Below are 7,289 nucleotides of genomic sequence, written 5' to 3'. Positions count from 1 at the left end.
TGAAAGAGAAACTCTCTTTGGGGATCTCGTAACTGGTACAGAAAAAAAAAATACATTTATTAACGTTGATAATAATCTTCACGATCGAATAAAAATATTATGCAGCGAATTTCATGAATTTTTTATTTGAAAGAAGAAAGGGGAAAAAACAATAGAGAACGAATTTCACCGATCGCGAAATCTTGATATTTTATTTTTGATAAAATATTATTACTGATAAATATATATGTGTATGTGTGTAATAGTTTATTATTAATTTAAAAAATTTAATTCCTCTCGAACGACAAAAAGAACATACGAATTTCTAATCGTTTTTCTTTTTTTATTAATTGTCTTTTATTATTACTTTGTACGAAGTAAGAATCAAGCGCGGGCAATTTGAATAACGCGCGTCCTCGTCGAGAAGAAATTATGGACCTTAGCGTCGTCAATGCGTTTAATTGAGCGGACAAAATTGCACGAGAATTTCTTCTGCCGGTTAAGTTAAACGACCGTCGCCCATAGTCGTTCCCAAAGGAAAACATCGCATCGCATTGCATCACGAATGATTTCAAAGCAAATAAAACTTTATTTATTTTCTTTTAATAATGAGAAATAAATCGAGTTAGAAAAGAAGAAGAAGAAGAAAAAAAAGAAGAAACGTTCCCAATCAATTACTTGTCTTTTTTTAATTTCTTCCCAGAATACATATTTCTTTTGCAAGCGAACATACATCATAGAAGGGGAAAAAAGAAAAAGAAAGAGAAAAAGAAAAAAGAAAAAAGAAAAAAAAAAAGGAAATAGATCGTTCGGAATAAAGTTTCTCACGGTACAATCGAAAGAGAAAATTTTCCTGAAGGTTTCTTGGCTTAGTAGCCAAGAGGTATTCTAAAGGACGAAGAAAAGGTTCGCATAAAGGGCTCTTAGATGTGGAAAAGCAACGATAAACGGCCGATGAACGAACGAACGACCCTATGCCAGCTCAAAGTATTGATTCGAGAGCGCGTTGCACGCACGAGGAGGCGTCGGATAACGAACGTTTTCGACGAACGTGACCATGACAAGTACGTTTCGTATGCGCATAAGTGGGTAGAGAGAGAGAGAGAGAGAGAGAGAGAGAGAGAGAGAGAGAGAGAGAGAGAGAGAGAGAGAGAGAGAGAGAGTAGTATATACTATGCAAAAAGGGAGAAAAGAGTAAGAGAGAAAGAAAGAGAGAAGGAGAGAATAAGAAAAAGAACTAGAATCAGTCCCAGACAACGTTCTCAAACATAAAATCCTTCTATCTTACATGGACGTGTGCGTGTGTTTATATACATATTTAAATATGCATATTTTAGTCTTTCTTCGATTCAATTGCAAAATAAGCAAAGAGAGTCTATAATAATTATTCAAGTCTCTCTATGAGAAAAATTTTTTGCTAAAGAAAACACGGTATTCCTACGTCAACACCATACTCTTTTTTAAAAACCATCCCATTTCAACTCTTCATTTTTTTTTTATCTTTACTCTTTCGATCTCTCCCACCCTACCTTCCTTAACCATTTAATTTCTTCTACTTTTTTCATTATATAAATTATAAAATAATGTTTCAGGAAACACGATGCTTTTAAACTTTAATAAACACGTGCATTCATACATGCATGTTATGCATCCATCCATTCGTTCATATATGTACATATGTAATATGTACAACATATATGAAAAGGAGCCAAAACAAAAATATAGTAAGCAAGATTCGTCCGAAGTTCATGAAAATAGGATCGAACACCTGTTGTGAGATATGGAAGTAAGAAAAATAAGAAACACATCCATTATTCTCATTCACGATAGAAAAGGAACTATCTAAAAAATTCCAAGAATACATTTTTTCCTTTTGAAATACATAGTATCGCTTGTGTGTTTGTCTATGCAAAGAAATTCTCTCTGTCTCTCTCTCTCTCTCTCTCTCTTTTTTATCCTTCTTTCAGCAATCGAACATTATCAATATCAATAAATTTTTTTTTTTCCTTCTAATCCAACAACGCTTCGTAGCAGCCTGAAACTCTTCCCGTGGTTAGCAATAAGCCTCTTGTCTTGCTCGAATAAGCTTCCTCTTTTTCCCCTCTATCCTATCCCTATCCCCTCCTATACTCCCCGTACCTCCTCCTCTTTCACCCCTTCCTGTTGTTGGTACGTGTATGATGTCATCCTACACACGGGGTCATTTCTACACGAAGGGGCATACAGCCGATGTTATACTTACACGCGTACTTAAACAACGGAAGTATGCTTACAAAAGCGAATAATACACAGTAAAAATATAATATAATCTAGAATAGATTAGAATATTAAAAGCTTATTACTATTTTTTATCGTATCTTGAAAAAAAAAATATATAAAGAAAAAAATTTCTACCGTTTTATATAATTTATTTCATTTTGAAAATCGCGCGTATCTGTGGACGTGTCACGTGACTACTTTGCGATAAGTCACGTGACGCGACGAACAATGGCGCTACTTTTTAAAATTCGATACTATCCTACGTATTTCCCCCTTTTTATTATTTATTCGTTTTTCTTCAATATTATTATGACTGATCTTTATTACGAAATACTGGCTTTAAATCACGTGACATTTTAAACCTCTAGTAGGAACTTTTTATATATCTATAGCGATTTTAGACGGTAAAAGTCGAGTCTAACGTTTAAGTTTAATCCGCGGTAAACGGCCGACAAGTGGTCCGTTCCACTTTTAATTCTACGTTCCCATGCCTTACGCTATGCTTTAAACACTTCCGCGTCTGATTTACGATCGTACATACAGGATATTTCATAACGAATATGAAAAGAAAAATTTTTTTAAATGATAAAATTATATTAGAACGTAATTAACGTTTATAAGATTTTTTTAAATACATTTTTTAAAGTTTCCCTAAATTGTATAATATGTATATATAGTATAGTATAAAAAGTTTAATATTATAATGTAATAAATTGTATATTGTATAATGTGCGTGTGTGTATGGTGTGTAAAAGTATACGACATATGAATAAGTACAAAAAAAAGAAAGAAAAAAGAAAGAAAAAAGAGGAAAAATTAAATAAAGTATTATAATATGGAAGCAATATCGATCTACGAAAGTGCTCAACTGGAAGCCTAATTTACCGTTAAAGTGGAGGAATAATGGTCACTGTATCACTGGATTTTGAAAGACGGACAATTTCTTCCGGACTCTCAAAGCCTCTTAGAATCTAATTATCGGTGAACTAAAGCGATGATGATGGGGCAATGGTGGTAGTAGTAGAAGGAATAAAAAGCTTGCCAAGTAAAATGAGGGAAACTTATTTTTCTCTTGCATTAGGGATATGCTCGAATACAATATAGTTACAATTTGCAATGGATGCTGCGCTTGCAATTAAAAGATAAAAAAATATGTAAAAAAATTAAAGATAAGTAAAAAAAAATCATGGCATGTAATAACTTGTTGTCAGTCGATATATATATATATATATATATATATATATATATATCGTGTTTTAACGTAAATAAACGTTTATCGAAAAAAAAAGAAAAAAAAAAGAAGAGAAATATATAGTAGAGAGAAAAAAGAGACTACCGATAGTATAGCTCTCCTCTCTCTCTCTCTCTCTCTCTCTCTCTCGCTCTTTCGTTGACGAGAAGGCAGACCGTGAAAATAAACTCTGACCTTTTTCTCAAGCATGCGTGATCTCGTCGATGTTTTTATACAATACACATTATGAAAGCTGTGAGAGACCTTAATCAACGACGAGAGTATAGCAGAATCAGCAGTCATTACAATAACTAGAAAGCTACTTAAATACCGGAGATGACACCGATGAAAATATTGAGAACGCCTTAATTTCATTGTTTTCACGATGAAACGCCAATTTCATTGAGATATAACAAATGAAATATTCGATGACTCGTTCCATTGAGTAGGCCACCAATTAATTAATATATCAGAATTTTCAGTATTTTATATCTAAATACAATTATAAGAACAATAATAAAAATCCACTCGTGTCTCACTAATCTCACTAAGAAATACTATAAAACGATTAAATAGGTATAAAACTAATAAACAAAAATTAGATAGAATTTTTTATTTGAAAATAAACTAAAACTTAGAATTAGTTTTGTGCCATTTGTTTAGATATAAAATACATACTACAATACAAATTTCAATATTATTTATCGATGCGATTCAATGAACGAACACACTATTATAATATTAATAATAACAAATAAAACAATCAATGCAACAATGTTTGAAATCTTCCTATAATATATATAGAGCAAACAAATTCTGACATTACTTATTGGTGGTCCGAGGCAATAGTTCTATTTCTAAGTAATCGATAAACCAAATCGTTAGACAAAAAGTGAAAAAACAATTAAAAAGAAAAATATTAACAAAAAGAAATCGCATTCATATCGAAAACGTATATATGCTAGCATCGATATCGTCCACAGTTCAACAAGCAATACTAACCAAGCATAACCGAATTCTTTTTTAGAGATGTCCTCCATCGAGAGTCAATGGAATTGTGAACATGTACATATACCGAGTGACCAAGCAAAAGCAAACATTCGAAAAAGAGAAAAAGAGAGAGATAGAGACAGATAGAGAGAACATCATAGTGTGTACTACCCATACAAATGTTCTCCCGATATTCCAATTAAACTTGTCACTGACAATGTCGACCAACATTGTCGAACACTTCCTCATCGCATCGACCAGTTTTAAGCGATCTTTCCCTTTTTCCTTTTATTATTTCAACCCTTTTTACCTACGTTTACCTTGATTAAACACGGTAGCCTCCGTAACGTTCCTAAGAATCAATAATAATTTAAAAAAGAAAATAAAAAAGAATAAAATCTATAACAATCATGGGTAAATTTGAAGTTACAAACTTCTGTAACTTCTAATAACTATACTATGTTATCGATGTAGACTACATCATACTGTATACCAATATTCAGTATTATAGTATATACTATTAGTATATATTACATATTATATATTATTATAGTATGATTCTAGTGTATTAATAATATATAGTATCATCAAAATATATACATATATTATACTAATAATATAATTACACTATTACAACTAATATTATATACAACTTTCACGTTATATAATCCTTTTATAAACACAAAGGAAAATTGAGTTATAGAGAATTAAAGAAAATCTCCCTTCTAACATTCTCATCCTTTCTAAACCAATAATAAGAAAACATAAAAAATATTAAAAATAATCCACTAGTTTCACCTGGACAAAAAAAAAAGGAAAAAAAAAGGAAAGAAAAGGGGGAAAGCCGAACAAAAAAGAAACTTTTCTTTCTTCGAGTTTCTACCATCAATGAATAAGATCACCGGTCGTCTCCTTTGTGGACCATCATATAAGAAAAAGAAAATGGTATGTGTGCGCGCGTATGAAACATCTGCCAGGGCTGTTGGTCAAAAGTGCGCAGCAGTATCTTTAGAATCTCAGAAACTCGTTCGCATATGTACCAAGAAACCTCGCGCACTTACGACGTCGGAAAGAAGACGAAGAGACGAAGAAGACAACGATGGCGCCAATCCTTCTGCATTCTATTTTTCACGCCTACGACTCATAACCCAAGTTATTTTTAGCTCTACACTCTGACTTGCCCACGTAGTAAACCATACAGAAATCTTGCAAAATAGAGAATCCCAAGTTATGTATAGAAAATCCAAACTCAATTAGTTTTTGACGATGCCAATCTAAAAAAACAATTTCTCGATTCGTTTCATTTTATTTCGGGATAAAATTTAAACGAAAATTAGAGATCAAAAGTCGAGGAAGAACGATTCGACGTTAACGACGGGGATAGATTCATTATCGCCCTTTTTCATGTCGTTCTTTCTATTCCTATTCTTCTTATTTTTATCTTTATTCTTATTCTTTCATCGACGATATAAAATAAACGACCTTTGTTCGGCTCAATGACCCAACTCATAGTCAATGAGTCAACTCGTATTTACGCATTATCCGTATATATATGTATAAAATTGTTAAAAAAGGATAGTCGAAGTAAAAATATAAGAAATTTCACTTACGAATGTAGATGTTTAAATTTAATTATTACATCTAACCTTATCGTGAGCGGTAGTATCATAAAATCGTTGAAAAGAATTTTATTGCGAACTTAGGTATATTAACTTCAATATTAATCATATGAATATAACTTAAAACATATGCCAATGTATCCTTATATATACTGATTAGTACGGAAATATTCGAGGTTATATATATATAGCAAGTCGAATGTGTTGTCAAATATAAACCAATCAAAACGCGTCGTTACGTCATCCTCCTTCCCGCGCGAGTATCACAACGGCGCGAAATACGAAACAGCTTTTTCGTTAGAAACGAAAAGAGGACTCCTCCCTTTTGCGAAGAGACACTCGATATCGCTTTTGAACGTGAGGATTTTCTCATGTGGGATAAAAAGGAGAAGAGGAAGGAAGGGAGAGGAGGAAAGGAGGTAGTCCCGCTTTATGTAAAACGATCCTTTCGGTCCTCTCTTCCCAGAAAACTGTCCCGAATGTGGAGCCGACGGGTACTTTCTCAGGAAGATCCGTTGGTGCTTCCTGTGCATTCATTGTTCGTCTAACTACTATTGAGAATTTCACGGAAAGAATGAAAATGACGACGATGACAATAATAAAGAGCAACGGGATCGAGAGGATATCAACAAAAGAAGCAACATAAGAAGCATTTTACGACGCATGAACGAGATCCCTCTGACGTCATTCGCGGGATATTATCCGATCCACCATCTTTCATATTTTATCCTGATTGGCAGGGGGACAATAACAAAAAAAGAAAAAGAAAAAAAAAAGAACAGAAAACAAAATGAATAGAAATAGATAGTGATTCATTTGTAGCTTGTTAAAAATGATACATTTTGTCGATGAGATATATTTTCGATGAGACAACAAATTCGTTCGAGTCTTAATGAATGATCGGTAATGAAGTGTAAGGAAAAGATAAACAATAGAATTATCGATAAGACAGACACGTATGCACGAATATCAACGCGACATGATCGTCCTGCTCCAGCGACAAGAGGAGATCTCTAATCATATCATCGATAAACTCATCAATATGTTATTGCATTATAACCGTGAACAATATGTTATCTTTTCTGACTCGACACGGGATATTGCTTTAGATTTCATCTAACAATTATCGTAATTATCTATATTACGTCATTATCTCTTTAATCCACAGAGAGAGAGAGAGAGAGAGAGAGAGAGAGAGAGAGAGAGAGAGA

The 7,289-nt window shown here is 32.9% G+C and overlaps 1 protein-coding gene across 5 annotated transcripts in view; it reads right to left on the bottom strand.

The window, feature by feature from the left end:
- Positions 1-7,289, bottom strand: part of LOC122634355 (DENN domain-containing protein 5B) — a 20,348-nt gene that overhangs the window by 11,531 nt on the left and 1,528 nt on the right. The gene's annotated exons all lie outside the window — the stretch shown is intronic.

This window comes from Vespula pensylvanica, chromosome 14, assembly GCF_014466175.1.
Source record: "Vespula pensylvanica isolate Volc-1 chromosome 14, ASM1446617v1, whole genome shotgun sequence".
Lineage (NCBI taxonomy): Eukaryota > Metazoa > Arthropoda > Insecta > Hymenoptera > Vespidae > Vespula > Vespula pensylvanica.
This window is presented reverse-complemented; position numbering and strand designations above follow the sequence as displayed.